At 42.5% G+C, this 24,878-nt stretch overlaps 1 long non-coding RNA gene across 1 annotated transcript in view; it reads left to right on the top strand.

Annotated features, from left to right (window-relative positions):
- Window positions 1-24,878, top strand: part of LOC138923773 (uncharacterized) — a 48,295-nt gene that overhangs the window by 11,971 nt on the left and 11,446 nt on the right. The window contains exons 2-3 of the long non-coding RNA XR_011437884.1: window positions 13,553-13,771; window positions 23,851-23,919. This is a non-coding gene — a long non-coding RNA (uncharacterized lncRNA). The remainder of the gene's footprint in view (window positions 1-13,552; window positions 13,772-23,850; window positions 23,920-24,878) is intronic.

Below are 24,878 nucleotides of genomic sequence, written 5' to 3'. Positions count from 1 at the left end.
GGGCCATCTAAGTGGATGTTGAAACAGTCTGGATGTTCAGAAAGAGTACATTTCCTGTGTAAACAAACACAACCCGGCTTAGAGAGAAAGGAAAGCCGTCTTGTCAACCCGAAAGGATCCAGCACATGGTAATTTTCGTAATTGAAGTATTCCAGGGATTCCAGAGTACAGGAACAATCCATAAAACGGGAACTGGACCACACAAAAACACACCCACGGCTCCAGGCGGGCATGTTTGAAAAGAAGCAGACCTTTAGGAGTAGGAAGCAGGGACTTGCATCAAATGATCTTTATAAATGCCCTTCTAAAATTAAAATCCTCTCTAAGCTTCTTCCAGGTAAAAATGTTGTCTCAGGGACTGGAGGTTGTGAAACCCAAGTGCTGTGGAGAGGAAGGCAAATAGACCGCCGAGGTCAAGGCTGGAATGACATGACCTTGAGACTTTTTGTTTCCCTTCTCAAGGTCTTTTACGTAGATTGTTAGATTACAGTCTCGAGTCTGGGATTCCAAATGAATTCGTATCCATTGAGAATTTACTATGCTCAAGGCACAGATCTAGATGGTCTTCTACTCATTCTATCATTTGGATTCTTCCAAGACAACATCTAACTACCCCCAGAGGAGTCATGGTTGAAAAGACAGGACAACGAGAGAGTTCCTAAATCTGTGCTGGACACTGTTTTCTTTGCAAGTTCTCTGCCACAGTCAGAGGTGCTTTCTTGCTCACCCATTGGTAAACTCCTTGATATCCGAATTCTCTAAATAACTAGAATTGGAGCAATCAGATTACTTTTTAAAAGCAGCAGGAGAGATGTTAATGTTTAGAATATAGTCTGTCTGTGATCCTTGTTACTTGTATTCTAATTCCAGATGAAGTGCTGTGGGTGTCAGAGTCCAGAGGAGAATTTTGGCACCACCAAGCATTGACAGAACATGCAGAGGAAAAGAGAGACCCTGTATCTTTTCATAGGGGTGGCCATTTAAGCTCTCAGAGATGGAAGTCAAGATTTCCTTCGGTCTAAGTGGTAGCTTTTGACTGGCTGCAAGGAGAGCCTGAGTTTGTTTAATTTGGAGTAAAGTTTTATGAGTTAATCTCTAGTGAGGGAAAGCAGCAGTAAACACAGAACATACTGGTCATTATTCTAAGTATTTCTACATTCTTTCTCATGCATGAGAGGAGAAGAAAATTTTTTAAAAATGGGGAGGCACAGTGCTCAAACGTGTGTGTGTGTGTGTATGATTTTGTTTTGACCAAACCATCTGGTGTACAACATACCCCAGGAGTATGAAGACAAACATTTACCAGGAGATTCACATGATTTCTGCTGTGTATAAACATATTTGTAGAAGTCTCTTATCTTTCTAGAAAGTGGAGATAAACATAGATCTTTCTCTGCATATATTAACACAGTCCAATTCTTTGCAGACCAAACCAAACCGTTATTTATTTTAGCAGGCCGTGTAAACTCAGGTGGGTTAAAATGCCAGAGAGACACACGCAATCTGGACACGATCAGCGTCGTGTCTGAGGAAAGCTGCCTTTCTCCTCAACTTTAATAATATGGTGAAAAATCCAGGGATATTGTGATACGATTGCGTGCTGAAAAGTGGATTAAATCTCGATTAAATCACAACATAAATAATACCTTAACTAAGAATGTTAAAAGTGAACTTGGTCTTAAAAACAAAGGAGGTAATTTACCTGATTTATTAGGGGAGAGAAAAAGTAGCTTGGTGTGTGTTCTCTGGATTTCATGTTTAATGGGACAGACTTTTAGGGAAACTGCTGGGGATTTGGGGAAGCTAAAACCGAGAGCTCCTAGCGTGCGGGCTGGATGTTTAAGAGGCGAAAGGGAGAGAAAAATCACCCATCTATCCATCCAACCTACCAACCAATCAAACAAACAAACAATGCTGAGTGCCCAGGCACGGAACACGGCTATTTTTTCTGAAGCGGGTCCTGGTTCTCAGAAGGCCACTCAGTAAGGGAGCACTTAAACTTCAAAAAGGAAAAAGGAGATTTATTAGGAGGCATACAGGAAGCTTCAGGGGAGTGTTCCTGGTAACTGGGTCTCCTGCTGTTCTCATTCCTGTGCCTTCGTATTGTCAAAAACCCTTCTGCAAGATCCAAATATGGCTTTGGTTCTTTTCACATCAGCGGCAGCTTGAACATTTTGCACTACCATTTCTCTGAAAAGTTCAGGATGTAAGGCACTTCCTTTGAAGGTCTTGCAATTCTTCATAAAGAATAGGCCCTAGTCAGCTTCCTTATGAAGCTGTGGGGATGCTGGACGGTGTGCTTTGGGCTGGTTGAGTATCAGTGCGGGGAGGACATCACCTCTTGGGCCCTGTTTCCTTGTCAGTAAAATGGGGAGCTGTTCTTTAAAGGTCTTTTCAGCTCTAAAATCCTATGATTCACAGTAGACCAGAAAACTCAGCTTCTGGGCAAACCAACCTCAGAGTGGCAGGGGGAATAGCGCGCCAAAGGTCAAGCAGCAGTTGATTGGCAGTTCTCAAAAGAACTTGGGACTGACTCTCTCTTCTGACGACTGGACTCTGACATCTGATAAGGCGGTGGGCTTTGGGAAGGCAATGACCATGCCCATCTTGCTCACCATTGTAGGTATCCCATGCCTGGCACACAGCAGGTAGTCAGAAGATATTTGTTAAATTGATAAATGGAAGGACGAATAGAAACAAGAGACTTCCCAGGAGCACCTCAGATTTGAGAGAAAGGCTTGCTAGTTCTATGGCCTGGAACCCCAAGCAATAAGAATGAATCTCATACAGAGGAGGGCAGACGCCCCGGCATGCTGGAAGACGGACTGACAGAATGGTTGTTTGGGAGAATAAAACATTTCTATCTGTCATTAATATTGATGGCAGAATGTGGACTGCCGTTTTATGGACTCACATGTCCAGTGCAAATGTTCGGGGGGCAATACAAGGAAAATCAGATGATAGCTTTGGCTCTGGACACATTGTGACCCAGTGCACGCACACCAAGTGAAAAGAAAAGCTTTACGAGGCAGTCCTTAGCTTTACTCTGTGCAATGTACTCTGCTATTTTGTGTTATATTCTATTTTGTTTTTATTTTATTATTTAAAAATGCTCAATACGGGGGCTGGCCCTGTGGCTGAGTGGTTAAGTTTGTGTGCTCCTCTGCAGGCGGCCCAGTGTTTCGTTGGTTCGAATCCTGGGTGCGGACATGGCACTGCTCATCAAGCCATGCTGAGGCGGCATCCCACATGCCACAACTAGAAGGACCCACACTGAAGAATATACAACTATGTACTGGGGGGCTTTGGGGAGAAAAAGGAAAAAATAAAATCTTTAAAAAAAACAAACCAACAACAACAAAAAACAAACCAAGTAAACAAACATGCTCAATACAATGCATTAGGTTGATTTCATGATTAACCCACGATCTGAAAACAGTACTCCAGGATATGTTTTAAGGTGAGCTGGTTATGACATGTGTGGATGAGACCTTCCATCTTTTTTGTTTTGATTAAAAAAAACAGCTTTATTGAGATATAGTTTGTATATCATGTAATTCACCTATTTAAAATGTGCAATTCAATGGTTTTTCACAGATAACATGCAACAGTCCCCATAGTCAATTTTAGAGCATTTTCATCACCTCCAAAGAAAGCCCTCCTTCCTCAGCTATCCCTCCCTCTGCTTCTACTCTCCCGGCTCCCCAGCCCCAGGCAACCACGAATCTACATTCTCTCTCTATAGATTTGCCTATTCCGGACATTTCCTATAAATGGAGTATGTGGTCTTTTGTATCTGGCTTCTTCCACTTGCGTAATGTTTTCAAGGTTCGTCCATGCCTTATAGCATGTATCAGTACTTCACTCCTTTTTATGACTGGATAATATTGCATGGTATGGGGTACAACGTGTTTTGTTTATCCATTCATGTAGGCATTTTATCTTTATTTACAACATAGGATGTTGATTGCTTCTGGTCAAGTCTTCCTAAACTAACTAATTTTTAGTATCTAAGAAGATGGCATGGCAGGAGTTCTGGACACCCATGTTGGAAGAGTGTTTCCTGGTCCCATCCATAACCATGGCCCTGAAAGGTCTTCCTGTTTCCTCCTGCATTCTCACTGTTGGCAGAAATCACAGAAAGGATCAAGTGTGCAGGGCAGAACTGGTTCTGATGGAAATGAGGGCCGCAGAGCCCTTGTTCCCTCCTTTGGTTGCATGGACAACTGCTCCTGCACGTCCATATTTCCAACTAGCGGCCGCGTGTACTGATCCATTTGTCAGGGCCCATGGAGAGCTCTCTGGAATATCCTCTTCTGTCCTCAGAACAGCCCACAATGGATGCACAGAGCCACCCGGCAGAAGGAAGACCTTCATCCGCCGGCAAGGATTTCAGGTGAGTCCCCTTACACAGAAGGAAGTTCTTCCCAACTGGATCTTAACACCTCTAGTTCTTTAAACTTGCTCTTTCAAGGTCCCTGAGGCCCACCAAAATCATACAAACTATTCAGCTGCAATTTGAGCTTCTTTTAGGGTCATTATTATTACAATTTTTTAACATCTCTTTTCGTGCTTTTAAATGAAAGTGTCAGTGAGATGAATACGAATCCCCGGATAGAACACAGTGGGCGCACTTGCCCTCTGAGGACCTTACAGCACTTCATAGAGAATTTGATTTAATGTGCACTCAAAAGCCACCTTTGGCTTGACCTGGTTTCTGGAATTTTCTGGGTTATTAAAACTGTGCAGTTTTTCATTTTCTTGGCTTTGTCTGTGACATTCTGGGTTGACACGGCTGCGTCTGCCTCCACCACGTCTGAAATGTTCCTGGCATTTTCCTCGGGAGTTTGCTAACCCAACATCTGTGCCATGGCTTCAGAGGAGAGAAGCTGCACCCCAGAGCCAGGGCAGAGAGGAGACAGTTCCCTCTGAGGGACTCCCGGGCTTCCCACCCTGTGACAGGTAATCAGAGCAGAATGGCAGCGGTGCCGTGCAGGATCAGGTGGTCTCGCTCAGCCTCACCCTGAGGCGCCAGACGGCGTTTCCAGACAGCGGCCGCGCGTGTGCGTGTTGACAGACTGGGAGGAGCGGGCAGGGCTGGCTTTCTCAAGCAGCAGGCCCTGAGAACAAGTCACACGGACGTTTCCCATGAAGGCAGAGTCAAGAAGGACTTTTATAATCAGGAGGTTTCGTGTCTGGAATACCCAACTTATGGAATTGATTCAACACATCTTTATGGAGCGCTCACTGTGTGCCAGCCACCGTTCTAGGCATTGAGGATATATTTCAGGACAAACTAGACAGTTTTGCTAGCCTTATGGAATTTTTTTTTTAGGAGTGGGAGAAATCGATACATCAAATATCTGTGTATAATATGATGTCTGGTAGAGATAAGGCTTTTGAAGAAAAATAAAGCAAGTAAGGGATTTAGAGGGAAGTGCTGTTACAGATGCAGAGGCCGGGGAAAAGTTTTTCAGTGAGGTGAAGCAGGGATCTGAATGAAGCAAGAGAGTGAGCTGCTGAATTTCTGGGGCTGTATATTCCAGGCTGAGGGTCTAGCATGTGCAAAGGCCCTGAGGAAGGTGCTTGCTTGGCATGCTGGAGGCATGCTAGTGTGGCTGGCATGGGGTGACTAAGGGAAAGAGCGGTAGGGAGTGGGGTCCCAGGGCAGCCAGGGGGTCCATCATATAGGGCCCTGCAGGGAGTATGAGGCCTGATGTGAGGCCCACTCTGTGCCTCGGTTTCCCTATTTTACACAGTTATGTGTAAAGAATGTGAAATGTCTGGTATGTAGGAGGCACTTAGTAGACATTAGTTATCTTTCTCCTCTTCCAGGAGATAACAGCAGGAATACTTTCGATGCCCACATCCTCACATGACTTGCTTAGTTCACCAGGATTGTCACACTTTAGTTTCGTCTTGGTTTGGGCATTTAGGAAGTCTAGTTTCTCTCTACTTTTGGATATTGCTAGATCTCCTGGGTGCTGACTTCGACTGCGGTGGAGAAAGGTGTGGAAGACTTACGCCATGAGAATGCTTCCCCCAGTGGCCTGCAGGGACTGTATCCACAGTTTGTCACTGTGTTTGGTGTGCAGAGGAGGAAGAAGCACCGGGCTCCATGAAGCTGGCGCTGGGCCTGGGTGCAGGGGATCTCTTCCGCTCCCTCGCAGACCTTCTGTGCTTCTAAGACAATATGGTCACGGCCACTCACTGCTTGACACCTCTTTTTTTCTCTTTTTCTGGAAATGCAATCCAAAGCTCTTCAGGGGATAAATGATAGTATGAGTATAGGCAGAGTCTAACAGTGCCCAGAGACGTAGCTGGAGGACAGTGAGAACGTTGGTCTGCACCTAGACCTCCAGTTATGATGTATCGGCTTATTCACTTCATCAGAGGCCGTGAATCACTCTGATTACACTGAATACCAGGCACAATCTGCAGAATCTATAGCTCCAAGCCCTCCCAGAGAGCTTTCTGCCAGCTTCCAAAGAAACAACATTTGCGTCAATGGTCTCCAACTGGTATGGGGGAGGTAGGAGCCCCTGGGAATGTGCAAGATGTTACCTTGTGGGGGCCTAGAAGAAGATGGTAGACATTCTAATTTTATTTTATTTTATTTTTGCCAAGGAAGATTTGCCCTGAGCTAACATCCGTGCCAATCTTCCTTTACTTTATATGGCCTGGGATCTGAACTCGTGGACCAGGGCTGCTGAAGCGGAGTGCACTGAACTTAACCACTACACCACAGGACTTCCCTTCTAATTTTGTTTTGTTTTGTTTTCTTTAAAGATTGGCACCTGAGCTAACATCTGTTGCCAATCTTCTTTGTTTTCTTCCTTCTTTTTTTTTTCTTCTTCTTCTCCCCTAAGCCCCCCAGTACGTAGTTGTATATTGCAGTTTTTGGTCCCTCTGGTTGTGCTATGTGGGACACCACCTCAGCATGGCTTGATGGGCGGTGACATGTTGGTGCCCAGGATCTGAACCGGCAAAACCCTGGGACACCGAAGCAGAGCACGCAAATTCAATCACTCAGCTACAGGGCCGGCCCCTCTAATTTTGTTTTTTTTTTAAAGATTTTATTTTTCCTTTTTCTCCCCAAAGCCCCCTGGTACATAGTTGTATATTTTCAGTTGTGGGTCCTTCTAGTTGTGGCATGTGGGACGCCGCCTCAGCGTGGTTTGATGCGCGGTGCCATGTCGGTGCCCAGGATCTGAACCGGCAAAATGCTGGTCTGCCAAAGTGGAGCGCGTGAACTTAACCACTCGGCCACGGGGCCTGTCCCTCTAATTTTGTTTTGAAAGCTCTCATCCTTTAGTTTTTTTTCCTCTCCACCCCTCCCATCCTGTTTCCCAAGTTCTATCATGTACTAACTTACTAGTTAAGAGATCAACTTTGGAGCCAGATGGTCAGGATTTGAATTCTGGCTCTGCCACTTCCTGACTGTATCCCTTAGGGTAAACTCCTCACCTTCTCTGTGCCTTAGTTTCCTCACTGTCAAAATGGAAAAACATTACCCCTTGCTGGGTTGTTGGGAAGATTAAAAGCATTAAAATATGTAAAGTGCTTAAAAAGGAGCACGGCGCATTGTTACATATGTACTTGTCACTATTTTTCTATTATTACAACAGGGTTGTAATTTATAAGGAAACTAATATGAAAATATGAGGTGCGTATGTGTCTACATTTTTCAGTGATGGGGTGGACCATTAAAAACCGGAGATCGCTCCTTGAGGGGATGAGGATCGTTTTTCATCTAACAACCATGACATTAACCTTTGTAAGGACACAGTTTGCGGATGGCTGTGATTTTATATAAATGGAGCAAGTTTTAGTATCAACACTTGAGAGAACCACTCGAGCTATAAAAGAACAAAGCCTCAGAAGGGCACTCAGTGCTTTCCAATTACGGACATGTTTTCCGAGGCTGCTCTACAGACAGCTGAGCTGCGTTGAGAATGTAGGGATGTTCTAGTCTTAAGAGCCCTGGAAAAGCAGATTATTCTGGAATAATTGCCCTCTCCGCATTCTAGTAACAGATTCAGAGAGAGGTTGATTTTGAAAACCAAGAAGATTTGGAGACCCTTCAGTGAAAGAATTTTTCTTTGACATGTTGGGGGAAGAGAAAAGATGTAAAGTGACATTCATTTCAATGCAAGATGTATTTGCCAGATACGTTCATTTTCTTGGGTCTCCAATTCTCAGTGCCTCAAGTTAAAGCAGCCCTAGTTAACCCATTGTTTGCCAGGCTTGTGACAGACACCCAGGATGGACCTAGCCTTCTACTTCCGAGCTGAGAAGAGTTGTCTCTGGGCAGCTGGGCATCCTTCGTGCCACCTTCCCTCCCTCTCCCTTCACCCCTTCTCCCCATGGACTGGAGCAGCCTCTTCTCCACCAGTTAATCCCCTGTGAGTCACCTGCAGGTGTCAGGGGCAGGAGCTGAGGGCCCTCTCCAAGCAGCCTTCTGTGAACAAGGGACGGAATTCTGCTTCCAAGAGAATCCCACAGTGTGGGTTTTATAGGACTCAGCATTGGCTCTGGCTCATGGATTGGTAGCACATCTATTCATAATAAAATGAAATGTCTTGTCCCTGACTGTCTGCAAAGGCCAACGCTGCTACAGCTGCCCTGAGTGGACCAGACCACTGGCCTAGCTGTCCAGTAGACAGCCACATGTAAATTCTCCAAAACCAAACCAAACCAAACAAAACCCCAAACAACGCCACTTCCTGACAGCAATATCTAAATACTTTTCATTAGGGGAAACATTAAACATATACAAAAGTAGAAAGTATAATGAATCCCCTTTGTACCCATCACCCAGGTTCAAAAATTACCAACGCACGGCCCATCTTGTTTCATTTATAGCTGCCTGATTTCCCCTGGTCCCTGGAATATTTTAAGGCGAATCCCAGACATCATATTATTTCATCCGTACATATTAAAAAAAGATCATTTAGGATATTGGACCAGAGGGTGATGGTAAAAGGCAGAGAAAACCAAACCAAACCAAACTGGAGGTATCCAGTGTGCCCATGAGCTTATGGGGGGCCTCTATAGAAAAATGGAGTGGAGAAATGGCCAAATCATACTCACTCTCCCAAGTCTCAGGCAGCTCCTAGGGACACATCTGGTCATGAGCCTTCAACTCTTTGACAGCATCAATCGATTGAGAAGTGAGTTTTCTGTTTTCAGTGTCCTCTTGGACTTTAGACAAATTACAGCCGTGACAAAGAAAACATTAACGGAGAACTGAGAGAGAATCTGGAAGCCTGGCTGTAGTCTCAGAGGAGACGCCGACGTTCCTGTCAGCTTGGAGAGTGTGTCATTGACTCTCGGAATGGTACAAGCAGTTCTTCAGATCTAGCAACCAGGATTTTTAAATTTCTGGGGGAAAAATGGCAGGATTGGTATAGGAAAAAATACTGCCCAATTTGCCTTCTAAAAAGGAACCTGGAGGAGTTTCATGGAACTTTAAGTTACTTTCAGTTGTCATCTTGCTCAAAGCATAGTGGGCATCCGTTCTCTCCACTCCTGAGGCATGCCAGGTGCATGGGGACAAGCCATGTGGACTGTTTTTGAAAGGTTTCCAACTCCTGATAGAGATACAATCAAGGTAAAACAAGGGATGCTAAGCAAATAAGTTTTTTTGTTGTTGTTTGTTGGAATTTGAAATTCCAGAATGTTTCATCCTGAATTTCTACACATTTGTTTTCTTTTTGGAGATCCTAAGTAATTTCTTCATTTTGCACATTTTGCTAAAACAACTCCATTCTTCTCTATAACCACTGTCTTAATAAATCAGGTTCAACTTCTTTTTGCTTTCTTTTGTTCTAATAATTTCCATTTGGTAACCAGTGTCATAGGAAAAGATACAGTTTTAACATTAAAGCAGTTTTTCTTCCACCTAAGTAAACCATTAAAGACAATGGGAAGGAGAACAAATGTGCCTTTCAAGAGCCATTTTTTTCCTCCATTGTATCGGCTCACTGCAGACAGCATGCGTACAATTCACTTCTGACTGAATCATAACAAATATGAGACAATGTGGTATAAACCACTTTTTATAATGCAATACTCACCAATAAATTCCACTTATAGCCTTAAATCAAATTGGTGCAGATGCAAAAATTATGTAAAACTGGTGGTACTTGCTCCTGACCTTGCGCCGGCCCTCCCAGATCTTGAGTCAATAAAGTTTTTCTTCCCTAATGATCGGGCACTTATTCCTATCAAGAGAATCCAGAGGGGGGGCTGCGGAGTGGGGATGTGAAACAGTGATTCAGGGACCACCAGGGCCCTGAAGAAGATTAATTTGTAGGAGGTACCTGAAAAGTTGGAAAAATCTCAATGCATTTCTGAATACACATATTCATTTTGAGCTGATTTCTGTTCCTCTTGTGCCCTGTAAAATTTCAAGGAATGTAGTTGAGGTCTGGAGATTTCCACAAAGAGATTAAGAGAGGCTGTAAACCGAAGAAATAGTGGTTTTGTCTAACTGTTGGGCATGAAATATTTTTGGTACCAAGATGTCCTGATTTTCAGAATAGAAACTGAGTAAACACCTTATAAACATTCAGGGAACATTTATATTAATTCTCTTAATAATAGGGCATAGCAGTTTAAGTCTAAAAAGGGCCTCCATCTGTTATCTTTACTTGGAATAACGTGTGAGTCTATTTTTATATTTAGTTCATAAACTAGTCAGTGAAGCAGCTAAATTTTCTGTAGACATCCAGGTCTGATCTTGTGTTTTGTTTAGGAGCCAACCCATTTTGGACCCTCAATAAACACTTTTATTTAATACTAACTGGATTTCATTATACTAACCAAATGCTTACAATCTCTCTGCTTCGACAAGAAGTTGGGTCCTCTTAGCCCATATGAATTCTGAAACGGTCTCTTGGACCATGTCAGTCAGTAAACTTTATGGTGGGGCTAGAAAGACTATTTCCTGGCTCGTTTCTTGCAGGCTAGGTCTGGACTGATTCTATAACTGCTTGGGGGGAGGTTGGGGGGCTTGTTTATCTCCTTTGGAGCGGTAAGGGTAGTGGATTTCATGGAGTTGTACCCAAGGTTTTGGGTATTTCTAACTCAGAGTGGCCCCAGGGTGAACACGACCAGGACATGAGGGTGCAGGTGTTATAGACAGGCCTGGGGTGTGGCCTCCCTTGGGCTATTTAAGCCAGGTGGACTTGGGCAAGGGACTTACCCTCTTTGAGCCTCTGTTCTCCCTTGTAAATTAGGAACAATACTATTTACCTCCAGGATAGATGTTAAGATTAGATGAAAAACTTTGCAAAGTGGTATGTCAAATATAAGCAGCTGTTTTATTATCATCACCTAGTTATAGAGGGATCCAGCATCCTTGAGGGACGAATCATAGAGGCACAACTTTGAATGACAGGGAATTTGATGGTTTCACCACAACTTGGTCCCTCTTCCCCCATCACAAGGCATTCTTCATTCCAAATACATTAATTCAGTTTTCTGTACATGCTAAGGAGCAGTTTTATTTTATAAAGAATGGTATCTTAATCTATTTTAAACTATGTTGCTAATAGCACTTGTTAGCCTAGTTGTGGATATTTTAACAGCATTGTTGAAGTATAATTGATACAATAAACTGCACATATTACTCCTTGATAGAGACTTGCTTAGCTTCTTTTGGGGCATGTTAATGTGGAACAGTTCCAGGTAATGAGATGTGGAGGATATCTTATTACTCAGATTTATTTCCCAGATAAAAAGATAGAATATGTTTGGGAGAAAGCCTTCTGACCATCCTCTTCTTTGTTAATTGCAATAGTTATGCAAGGGCATGATGCTGGAGCTTGGGCAGCCATCTTGCAACCATGAGGCAATTAGCAAGAGGGTAAAAAGCCAAAAATGCTGAGAATGGTTGAGCTGAAGGAAGAAAACAGCATGAATTTTCAATAATAAAATTGAGCTGCTGAAATAGCGTTGAATTCACCCACTTCTAGACTTTGTGTTTGTTTTTTGGTTCAAAGCCACCGTTAGACAGGTTTTCAGTTATTTGCACATGAACTCATTGGCTACTATGTGCAATATTCAAAGTGGAGCATGAGAAGTGTGGCATGGGAAAAATGAGAGAAGCCTTTTCAGGGTTAGGAAGGGTGAATAGTAACTCAACCTTTTCAGACTTAGAAAAGATAAGCAGTAACTCAAGGAAGAAAGGTCAGTTGAATGTTTCAGTTAGAAGGAACAGAATATGCAGTGATCCAGAGGCAGGCACAGTATGATATGGAGTGTTTTAGAGGCTGTGAGTAGTCTAGCTTAGTGAAATGCAGTGGTTCTCAGCAGGACTAGCCTTCAGGGAGAATTTGGAAATGCCACAATGCCTGAGAGATGATTCTAGTGTTTAGTGTATTGGGCACTAACTGTCCTGCAGTGTGAGACTTGTGAAACTAATACAAACATCAAGTAGGACATCCATATGGAAACAAGATCTGGGTTGTCTTTCTTGTCTATTTAACATCTCCTTTTGGGGCAAGAAGGCTTCCTCTCTTCAAATACTGAGGAAGAGAAGGAGCGATTTCATTTCCTAGGAGAGAGGGACTGAAATCATGCTTAAAGAGTGCCCACAGCCCTGCGACAACCACTCTTTTGAATTTTGTTAGAACTGTCTTCTTAAACACTTCAATTTCTCATTAAGAAATTTGTCATTCTTGTCGCTTTTAAAAAACCAACCTAGGAACAAGGAATAAACTATTCACATGAATGAAAGTGGTTTTTATGTATAAAACAGATCCAACTCCTCATGCAGTAGATTAATTCCAATAGGAAAACCCCAGGAAAAACTCTGCTGCTAACGTAGCTCTTTCCTATAGGATTTTAGGACTAAAGAGCAGACAGCTTTGCAAATGTAAAACAGTTTCAATATCTTTGTTGATTTTTCTGATTACCAAAAAAATACGTGCACATAGTAAAACCCTATCATCCATAAAGTGAAAGTTTCCTAGAATTCTCTTCCTTCCAGATAAACACTGTTAATAGGTTAACTAAAATATGTTTGTATTGATAAAGCAACACATTTACTTCCAGACATGAATAGATAAGATCTAGTTTTTATATTTTGGGGCAATGCACTATGTCATAGAAGCCATCTCTAACATGGACAGCGAAGATTTTTCCAGGAGGAGGCAAGGGGGAGGTCTTTTGCTTCTTTTGTTTCTTCCAGATCTCAAGGGTAGAGCTGATATTCTGCTGGTATGTGCCAGTCCAGCTGGCATCCGACCAGACTTGGCAAGCATCTGTTCTGATTGGTTGGTGCCTGTGTCCAATAATTAAACATTTTCAATATTGCCCCTCTGCTACGGACTAAATTTTGTCTCCTCTCTCCATCCACATGTTGAAATCCTGACCCCCAATGCGGCTGTGTTTAGAGATAGGGTCTTTCCAGAAGTAATTCAGATTAAATGAGGTCGTGAAGGTGCAGTCCTGATCCAATAAGATTAGTATCCTTATAAGAAGACACACCAGAGATTTTTATTTCTCTCTTTTCTCTCTCTCTCCCCATCGTGTGGGGACACAGCTAGAAAGCAGCTGTCTACCGCCCAAGGACAGAGCCCTCACCAGACACCGATGCTGCCACCTTGCACTTCCAGGCTCCAGGACTGCGAGAAACAACTTTCTGTAACTGAAGCCACCTGGTCTGGGATTTTGCTATCACAACGTGAGCAGACTAAGACATCCTCCTAGCAAATATTGATTCTCCCTGAAAATTCCAGCAGTCCATTGAGTCATCTTTAGGGTTAGTAGGTTTTTTGTTTGTTTTGGTGGCTATTTGCAGTTTATCTGTCCATATGCAATTACATAAAAACAGATTCCAAGTTCAAATTTCAGCAGCATCAATCTCCTAGGCTCACTGTATCTGAGGTACCAGCTCTGCCTCCTCTGAACACGCTCTGGAAGAAGAAAATCCTACTCAGGAAGATTCCCTGCTATAATGCCCAGCCAGGGGATAACCCAAACTCATAGCCCATAGACATCTTTCCTTTTCCTCTATCCTCAACATCTTAAAGCTTAGGTAAAGAAAAAAAGAAAATCTTCTCCATGGAGATATTGTATCTCACACTCCCTCTTGTCCAGAGATAAACCAAGCCATCATGTGGGACAAGTGTATCCTAGAGTGAGTCATAGGAAGAGAAGGGGACAGACAGAAAAACTGCTTGGTTCAAGTGGTAGTTCTTTTCAGGGATTTTGTATTTCTCTTTGATTTCTTGTTACAAATATTTGCTTCTGGTTGTCCATGAACGATATTTTTCCTCTGTCTGTTTAGAAACAAGTGAATGTATTTTCTCATATGTGTTGCCAGAACAGGACACACGTAAGCTAGGTGATGTTAGAACTTCCTATTTGTTTCATTTTTAATTTGAGTTTACTTCAAATCTCATGGCTTGACAAAAACATTCTCAAAAAGAAATTGCTTAACTTTCTTGGGGAAAGTTGAGCCTTCTCATCTCCACCTGAAGATGAGTTTATTTAACAACCTATTAGACTTCTTTATTATTATTTTTGTTGTTGTTGTTCTTGAGTTTTAAGTTCTTCATATATTTTGGAGATTAACCCCTTGTTGGAAATGTGATTGCAAATATTTTCTCCTGGTTGGTAGGTTGTCTTTTTGCTTCACGCCTGGTTTCTTTTTTCTTTTTAAAGATTGGCACCTGAGCTAAGAACTGTTGCCAATCTTTTTTTTTTTTCTGCTGTATCTCCCCAGATCCCCCTGGAACATAGTTGTACATCTTCATTGCAGGTCCTTCTAGTTGTGGCATGTGGGACACCGCCTCAGTGTGGCCTGACCAGCAGTGCCATGTCCATGCCCAGGATCTGAACCAGAGAAACCCTGGGCTGCCGCAGTGGAGCGTGTGAACTTAACCACTCAGCGACGGGGCCGGCCCCTAGACTTCTTTCTTGACGCTGTTCTTCAATATGTCTTATAAAAATAGTTTATTAGTTCTTTTTTTTAAACTTCATTTCGAATAGCCTTTGGGAGATTCCTTATGTAGATATGAGAGCTCTTTGGTTAGACTGGAATTTATTTTAGTACATAATACAAAGCTACTTTTTACTTTTTATTGGAAAAGTCCAAAAAATAGCTTGTTACACTGACACCTCTGGAAGGATGGGACAGACCCAAGCCTTCCTCAGTTGTTTAACCAAAAGTCCTAATTTTCTCCTTGTCAATGTTCATGCCTGTGAAGATTCATCTAGAATGCCCTGAAGATGCCTGTGTGCCTTGCTCTCAAAAGTGACCAGGCCATGTCTAGAAGAGAGGGCGCTTGTCTTTGCTGTGCACGCCAGTCACTGTTGGAATTTACTAGTGTGAGAAGAATGGAGGAACCAGGTAGTTCATGCCCATTCCCTGAGCCATGGGGCAAGTTAAAGGTCGAAGCTGAATTCTATTTCGTGGCCATGGTGGCTTCACTGTGATCATCAGTTGTCCACGTCCTCCCTTCGTGCAGCACAAAGCCAGGAAGATCATCACTGGGAAGAACCACTATTCCATATTATCAAATGGCATACTCTTTCCATGTCCAATGTGGATTGAACATATTTCGTGTATTCTCTTTTGCATGCAAAAAAAATCTCAATTGAAAACTCATTTTATTTACAGGCCATTTACCTCCTTGGAGAAAACAAAGCCACAGAATCTCAGTAGTGTGAGCATGTGGCTTCAGACCACGGTGGGTTTTTGGGAAAGTGCCAGGAAGGTTGTTTCTGGAGGAGAAATATCAGCATTTTTCTTGTGGAACTTTAATTGGGAATAGAATGGTGGTTCTGCTTAGACAAGAGATCAAAATGAAACGAGCTGGTGTTTTCATCCTCGTCCCTTAATGGACCATAATCCTGGTTATAAAAACCCACCACTTAAACTTTGGCAGTCTTGCTTTCCCAGGAAGCTTTATTACTAAGTATTAGCTTGACTCATGACATTGCTTCTCCAAGGCAGGTTTGAGCCAAGGCCATGGGTGAAGAGAATGTGTTTGTGGGCAAGTCAGGGGTCCCCTACGGTCCTGCAATAAGCTATTTAGTGGTCTTCTGAGGCCTCGTGACATTTTTCTGGGTGGAGAAAATATGCTTCAGCCCGTTCCATGCAAACCATACCTCTGGCCAAGGACACAAAGGGAGGTGTAGAGAATTCTGAACCTCAGGTTTTTCCAAGAGTGGCAAGCCAATACATAACCGTAAACCACTTCAGGAAATTTTTCCCCCTTCAGGTCTATCCAACTATTCTGGATAATCTCATGCAAAAGGGTCAAGACCTGCAGGCCTACTGGGGATGGTGTTCCTAACCAGTCCTTGCTCATTATGCCTTGTGCTCCGTCTGTTTATCTTTGTGTCAGTCAACCTCGGGCGCTCTTGACCTTGGCCCTGGATGTTTCATGGTTGGACTGAACTGTTCCATCTGTCCTGCCAATCAGGTTTTCTCCTATGTAGGCAGTTACATGCTGAGCAAGCATCTGAGGTTCTTGCTGAACCCCTTGGCTTCCTCCCATAGTAATAATACAGGGGATTTGCGCCAGCAAAAGCCCATCCATGACTGCTTTATGTAGCTTTAATGTCAAAAGTGGACCATTCCAGGGACGACCTAGACTGGGAATAAGCCACATGTCTGTGATTCTAAAAAAAGATAAGTCACATCCAAATTAAAACTTGTTTAGGTACAATGGACTTCTGATCACTCCTGTAGCTTAAAAAGAAATGCAATGAGAGATGAAGTGTTTTCACTTAAGATGACTAAGTCTTTCTTCCCCAAATATATTATTAAAACGTTTGGATTTATGTTGCCTACCACCCTTGCCCCAGAGCACTTTGCAGTCCCCCAGAGGAAAGCTGCTCACCCCACCGCCCCCAGGCAGCACAGTCGGGTGAAAAACCATCACAGCCCTGCCTGGCCAGCTTTCAGAGGATGAAGTGAGAATCATTTCTGTGTCTGAAATGAGAGGGGGGGATATTCCGTAGGCAGGAGGCAATTATCCGGGTCGGACTTGGGCCAGGCCAGTAGGGTTCAGTTGCTCCTCTTGCAAAAATTACCATCTGGTCTTTAATGACCCAGAGTGGTCAGGCTGGCATTAATTTACACTTCATCCCAGGAAGTACCTCTGAGAATGAGAACGCCTGGTAATGTAATACCGTTGCTTGGCTCTGAGGGAAGGGGGCTGGTGTTAAGTGGAGATGGGAGCTGTTTGCTCACAAGAGAGTGTATTCCAGAATGAGGGCAGGAGTTCACAAAAGGCCGCCCTTTGAAACAGAAGCCAGTAAAAGCCAACATAAAAGGGATGAGTCCAGACACCAGTCACATGACCCACCCTAAGATGTGCTAGGTTCATTTGTATCACTTACCTGTTCATTTGGCAAAGGCTTAAGGGAAGCTCACCAAGCACCAAGCACGGAGCACCGTGCTAGCAGGCACTATGGTGCTACAGCCTACGGTGATGAACGGACAATGGTCTCTGGTCACAGTCCACCTAGACGTGGATATAAACATATGCTCTCATAGAGGCCAGTTCAAGGTGCTGCCACAGTACAGAAGAGGCAAGAAGGGACATTTCCGGGGGTAGGAGGTGTAGAGTAAGTGAGTGTCAAAGTAAGAAGTTTTCAAAATATTGAAGGCGACCCAAGTGTTGAAAGACACACTTTAATACAATATTTTTAAAAAGCTATAATAATAGCTTACATTCATTTGAGCCTTACTATATACCAATTGCTGTTCTAAGCACTTTACATATATTAATAAACCAGATTAATCTTCTCAACAGCCATGAAATAGGAGCTGTTAGTCCCATTTTCCAAATGAGGGAAATAAAGCACAGAGAGATGAAGCCCCCTGGCCAGGGCTACCCGGAGACTAAGGGCAGAGTCTTGATTTGAACTTGGAACAAGAATTATATAAAAAGGATATAAAAGAATGAGAAAAAAATCAGTGTAAACCAAAAGATTACCTTATAAAATGATGAAATTTTGGTTACTAACAATGAACAATATTTTCTTAATATTAAATAAACTCATGAGACCAAATCACTTTGTGATTCTTTCCTTTTGACCAATGGAATAATCCCTAATGTGTTGTTATGAAGAGAAAATGAAACACAATTAACTCTAACTTTGAAGAAATCTTATTTCAACAGCTGTTAAAAATCACTCTGCCCAATACAAATTTCTGTAAAGTCTACAAATAGTTGAAAGAAACTAGTTTTTAATAAATCCATAAATTGGGAAAATTCAGTGAATTGGGCATTTAGATAAATGGATTATTTGGCAGTTGATTTTCAGCAAATTAGTTTTGGATGAACTGATTTTCTGTTACTGACGTATGGCCAATTCTCACACCTGAGAGACCCTAGGTAAGGCCCGGCAAGTGCTTTCTCTTGCACTTATAGTCTGGAGGTTAAGAGAGCCATATATTTCTAAGCACAAGGATACTTTAAGTGGCAACCAAAGAGACCTACCCATGCGACATGATAAAGAAGTAAGGTGAGCTTTGAACAGGATAATTTAGCATCTGCAACTCTTTATGACTTGGGCAGATTCAGGATTCAAACTCAGTTCTAACTCTAAATTCCATGTCTTTTCTACGATGCTCTATTGCCTGATAAGAACATCATCTTCTGAGCATCAAGATTCCAGTGTGGATTTTCAGACCAAGCTCTAAAAGAGCTCATTAGAGCTCCTTCCTGGGATAGCTTTGTGGAACTATATTTATGCTGCCTTGACTCTTACAAATTTCAAGCAAGAGTGCTAGAGGCAAATATGAAGGAGATAAAAAACCAAAACAAAGCAAAGCGACGATCCTCTGCCCGCACCACCTGCCACTCCCCCACCCCCCGCCAGTCCTTTAGTGACTAATAGATGATGTTAAAAAAAAATGGTACCAACTCTCCTGACATCCTGCTTAAGGAGGCAAGAGATGGGCTGCGACACCTCCTCCAGCCCCGTCCAGTCTTGTGAGTCTGACAGCTGCTGAATTTTGTAGAACTGTTTGTTGGACCAATGATTTGGCCATACTGTCTGTAAATGCTGCCAGGGGTATGGTCTTCCCAAAATGTTTCCATAAGGTCTTTCTGTCTCAGCATTTCCATACCCACCCTTTGTAGAGTTTCTTAAAGAAATTCTTTGGAATATGTTCTGCCGGTTTTCCAGCACATCATTCCAATGTACCCAAGTTATACCCAGCATTGCTGCACACCAAATAGGTGTCGATACCATGTTGGCACAGATTGGGCACTGCTCTCCACAGACCGCACATGTCTGGTTTGTAATCATATGAACACTGAGCTGTCATTAGGGTATAAGGCAAGTCCCCCCACTTATCCTCCTGCCAGGGTGCCCTGATGGTAGTAAATTCAAGGTACTAACATCTGCCTGGTTAGCCTCTCTTGAAGAAAAGCCCCCCTTCCAAGAATGTTGTAATGTGTGGCCTTGCTCTTGGGTATTTCTACATTTCCTATCTATTACATTTGCCTATTGTGGATCTCTCCTTTTTTTCTCCATTAAACTTCTAATAAAGAACGATGTTCTTGGGGCCGGCTCCGTGGCCGAGTGGTTAAGCTCGCGCACTCCGCTGTGGCGGCCCAGGGTTCGGATCCTGGGCGCGGACATGGCGCTGCTTGCCAGGCCACGTTGAGGCGGCGTCCCACATCCCACAACTAGAAGGACCTGCAACTAAGATATACAACTATGTACAGGGGGGTTTGGGGAGATAAAGCAGAAAAAAAAGAGAAAAAAGATTGGCAACAGTTGTTAGCCGAGGTGCCAATCTTTAAAAAAAAAAAAAAAAAAGAACAGTGTTCTTAAAGCAAAGGGTATTTTCTTCAAAGTCTTCTTTGGTGGCCATCTAATGATTTTTTTTTTTTTTTTTTAGCATAGAAATAGACTGTTAATACTGGTGACATTCTTTAACAGGGCTACCACTTGCCAGGGTCCCTGGGGGATTTGTTCAAATGACAGGACCTTAAGAGAGAAAGATTTTGTGGCTGTACGAGCTATTCTGCTTTACAGTTGTGAAAAGTTGTTTTTGAAGCAGGTTTTAACGGATTTACAATTCCATAACAGCCCGGCGACCAGGATCTTATGCAGTTTGGTGTGATTTTGCTCATTCCCCTTCTCCCAATATTGCCTTTTTCATGGGTCACAGTAGCTCCAGGGGTCCCCACTTCTGCTGACGTGGCAAAGTATGGTACACATTAAACTGCCCCAGTGGTATACAGAGAACTGCCAACGTTTCCTTTTTGGTGCTTTTCTCTTCAAAAGGGCAGAATTTACTTCTCATGCATACGTGGACTAGAATAATTAACCAGAACTAAGCCATAAACATTTTCCCACCACAAATTTGGTAATATGTTCCAAGATTGTAGCTTCCCATAGGTCTGTTTTGCTTTGTAGGATTTTTTTTTTTTTTTTTTAAAGATTTTATTTTTCCTTTTTCTCCCCAAAGCCCCCCGGTACATAGTTGTATATTCTTCGTTGTGGGTCTTTCTAGTTGTGGCATGTGGGATGCTGCCTCAGCGTGGTCTGATGAGCAGTGCCATGTCTGCGCCCAGGATTCGAACTAACGAAACACTGGGCCGCCTGCAGCGGAGCGCAGGAACTTAACCACTCGGCCACGGGGCCAGCCCCATTTGCAGGCTATCTTGATGGACAAAATTCTATTTTTAAGCTAACACTTTATTTTCATTTGTCAATGCAGCTTTGGCCATGTAATAATACTTAGAAAACTAAAGTGTTTTATAGTGCTCCAGAAGAAATATCAAGAAAAAAATTGCAACGATTAAAAATCATTCCAGACCTTCAGTTCCAAGATCATAATCAAATTAAGTAGTGCTACCAACTTGTTTTTCATTGCAGAAACATTTCATTTGGACATACATTTATTGTTTGAAAATAGAAATGGTTTATGCATGGGATAGGGCATCTTTTGGAAAGATACCTTTCTATGAGTGATCTGGAAAATAAGTTAGTTTGCATTGCAAATGAATAAGTGAATGAATACGAAAATATTTAGTGTGCCTCTGAAGGAATAACTGAACTTGAGGAAACACTCATATCGAGGGTTTGGGAAGATAGGGAGTGAGTAAAAGATTTCTTTCAAAACTAGAGAAATCTCAGAGTGAACAGTATGGAAATGATTTTATCTCAGGAATTCATACAACGATAGACAACTGGGAAACGGTGGTGTGGATGACGGGCTGAAAGGAAATAATCTGGGTGTAGATAAATGTTTTAAAAGCCATGGTTGGCTTTAAATTAATAAGCCAAGAATAAGAAATACTCTTGTGCACAGTAATAGACACAGAGTATGGTTTGTTTGCAAAAGTCAGCTGTGTATAAGCCACAGCCTTTCTTTACAAAGTTTGTTCTGGAAAAACAAGAGGAGGAATTCCTGCCACTTGTTATGGAGAAAGGATATTGGAGAGATCACAGCATTCGTCATGTGCTTTGAGCATCAAGTGATATGACCCAGCTGAAAGGTGGAGAGAGGCTCTCTGGGGACAACATTTCTACAGAGATTATTTTCCTACGTCACATAACATTTGTAGCCACAGTAACACATCCCTACATTTTTAAGTATTCTCAAAAGAATGCTCATTTTTCATAGCAGAAACCATTTTTTCTGAATTTGAAAATAGATTTTATGAATTAATGAGTCCCCATTCTGCATTTCCCCACTGACTTGAATCTGTTCTTCACACAGCACACTCCCTTTTAAGTTAGAAAAGAGAGTGTGAAACTTTTGTTTTAAGAAGAAATCAGAACTTTTAGTTTTCTAGTGGCAAATCTTTTAAAAAATTATGTAGAATTTCAAACCAAAAGCAAAAGCAGAGGACAGACCACAATGAACCTCTGTGTATCTATTATCCAGCTTTAGCAATTACTAATGTGTTGCCAGTCTCGTGCCAAGTCTTTACACAGTTCAAGTGTTGGGTTACATTTTTTCAATTAGCCATGTTCCCATAAAAGAGGCATCTAAATTGAGCTACTGTAAAGATATCGGGGAATCTTGCTCTTAGAAATCATCTGAAGGGAAACCCATTAGTTAAAGGGAATATTCACTCTGTTATTTTTCTGTTTTATAAATAGAATTAATAACTTCTGTTTTCCTCCCCTCACCCCTTTCCATTTTGATTCAATAGGGAGTACTTTTCGCAATATGTTGGATCAGGAAGTTGTCCGTTTCTATAGCAATATGCAACCTGATAATTTCCATGAGAAAGTTGGTTTTCTTTTTTTAAATAACTGTGTGTGAGATTCATGTTTCATGGTCAACCTTGTATGAGAAAATCCTGAAGCTGCTTGCTTCCAGAATTAGTAGCGATCACATCTTGATCTCATAATTGCTCACTTTGCTGAAGGCATGACAGTTAAGTCAGCATTTCACTGGCTATGAGTTCAGGTCAAAATTGTCCCCCTTTGAGAGTGAACGCCTTTGCCTTTGGTACTTACGGGAGTCTTGGAGAAGACAGCCCACTTCACTGAAGTCTGGGCATGGCCCTCCCCTCTGAGTGGAGATATACGACTAGAATGTATTGTGGGGGACTCCGCTAGAGACCTTCTCAATATCCACTCTCCCCTTCTGCTTTCCTGAGAGAATTCTAATCCTGTTTGAGGTGGCAATGTACCCAGCCACTACATGCCCCGGCCTTCCCAGTGAGACGTTAGTAGAAATTTGCTGGAATTTTGGGGAGAGATTTTGTTTTTCTGGTGTAGGCTGGCATCACCTTCTTCTTTTCCCCTTTTCTTTCTATCTGGATGGAGGACTGGAGGGAGACCACCGTCTCGTGACCATGAGGTAAGAAGCACCAGGATGAGCCGAGGCAGGGAAGGAGGCTGGGACTCAGGGCTCAGCCTCCCAAGTGGTGAATGTCCTTTTTGAAAATAGCCTATATCTTCTTTGGAGGGCGCACTGAAAATATTCCTAAAAAAAGAAAAAAAAAAAGAGATTCTCGTTCTCAGATTATGCTCACCAGGTGAAGTGGAGAATTGAAGCAATTGCCTAGAGAGGCGGGACTTCCTGAATCCTTTAGGAACTGTTCCTATAATCGAGTCACAAGTGATTTTTAGGCACGTTATGGGATCATTTTCCTTTGTTGGTGTAGATCTGCTCTTAACATTTACGTGTATTGCATAAATAATCTAAGAAGCTTAGATTTGTGTAGCTCTCTGTTTAAAATGCTTTTGCTGTTTAGCTGAGAAGGTGCCAAATGACAGTTACTTCTGGGGTGAATAAGCTGGGCATGGGGTGGTGTCACCAAAAAGCCTTCAAATGCTCAGAGAGCAATATGTATAGGAAGGACATTAAAGATTGGTCTTTTCCAGAAGTGACAGATTACCTAACACAATAATCCATGCTATCAGACAAATTGGTTTGAGAAATAAGACAGCTGGCTTTGTTCCAACACCAATAATACTATTAACAGCAGTGACAGAATGATGCCAGGAGGGCAGGGGGGCCCTGCATGGCAGAACTGGCTCTGGGCCAACTGAGGGAAATACACTCAAAGAACTTTTTGTCTTGTTTTTCTGTTTACATTTGGCATTCGGCAGCCACATAAGGGCTGTTAACATTGGCTGTTGTGTAAATCTAAACAGGTAAGGAACAGGACCGAGTTTTAAGATAGACACTTTTCCAGCAATTCATCTTGAACACAGAACTCCAGCGTTCCTCATTCTCCGTGAGGCCTCCTGTTCCACCAGATAATTTATGACTCCTAGATCTTGCCATTTCATTAAAACCCAAAGCATTTGACAAACTATATTTTAAAAAAGTTTTTCCAGGACTTGGTTTCTAGCAGGAGGAATTTATGATGAGTTGACTTAATCCTTGCTTTTCAGAGACGTCAAAAAAAACTTCTTTCTATAAACAACGGGCTCGCATGTAGGAGATCGTAGACCAAGCAACGGGTAAGTTGTCAGTGCTGCATTGTGAGAGCAATCTCACCAAATGACTTCTTAAAGGCCCCTGTGTGCAGCCCAGCATTGGCGTCTGCCCTCTGAGCTAATTGCGCTGTCTGAGGACTGGCCAGCTGCCAGCTTTACCTGGCCCAGTTCCGCTCCAGCCCAGGTTGCCTGTGTATTCACTTATTACAACCAACCACTGTGAAATCATTCACAGACCTTGGCAATAACAGATGTAAGGTGATTTATTTATATATTTTGACTAATAATCTTAACTTGTCATTTCGTTTTTAAAATTTGATAAACGGACTGGGAATTTGAAGAGGGAGCTGTTTGCGTTAAATTTATAACCCTGCTTCCTGGCATTTTGGGATTGGTTATTGCTTTTGGATTCCTTTTCTTGTCAGAGGGGCGTGTGTGTGTGTGTGTGTGTGTGTAAGGGTCTCCTGCTCACTCTCGTCTGGTTTTTCCTAATATTTCAGTATGATGTTACAAAGAAAATTTTTGAGAAGTGGAGCTTCATAGGATACATGGTGTTTTCCAAATTTTTATGCGCTAACAAAGAATAAAACTGAAAAATGTGGGTATAGTGTTTTGTTAGTGCAATTTTTGCCTTCTTTTGGTGTATCTACCCAATGTAGAGTGAAATGGCATTTCAGCAACAATTTGCAAAGTAGAAAATCAACACCCCAAATAGATTTCCTTGTGTGTTTTGCCAGCTCTCGCCATCTACATGGAACTCAGTGATGTTCATCATTTCACCTCACTTTGAACTGAATAGACACTGCATCTTCTTAAAACTTTCTTGTCTATTTCTGTGACCAGAGGGAGGTGGATGGAGACACGTGAGAGAAGTGTTTGGCTATTTCATATTGACAGTTGCAATTGCTGGAGGGAAATATGGGTAATGTGGTTGGCTACTTATTTTGACTGAATGCAGTTGACTGATAACTTTCCTGCTAGTC

This window comes from Equus caballus, chromosome 4 (assembly GCF_041296265.1).
Source record: "Equus caballus isolate H_3958 breed thoroughbred chromosome 4, TB-T2T, whole genome shotgun sequence".
In the NCBI taxonomy this organism is placed as follows: Eukaryota; Metazoa; Chordata; class Mammalia; order Perissodactyla; family Equidae; genus Equus; species Equus caballus.
This window is presented reverse-complemented; position numbering and strand designations above follow the sequence as displayed.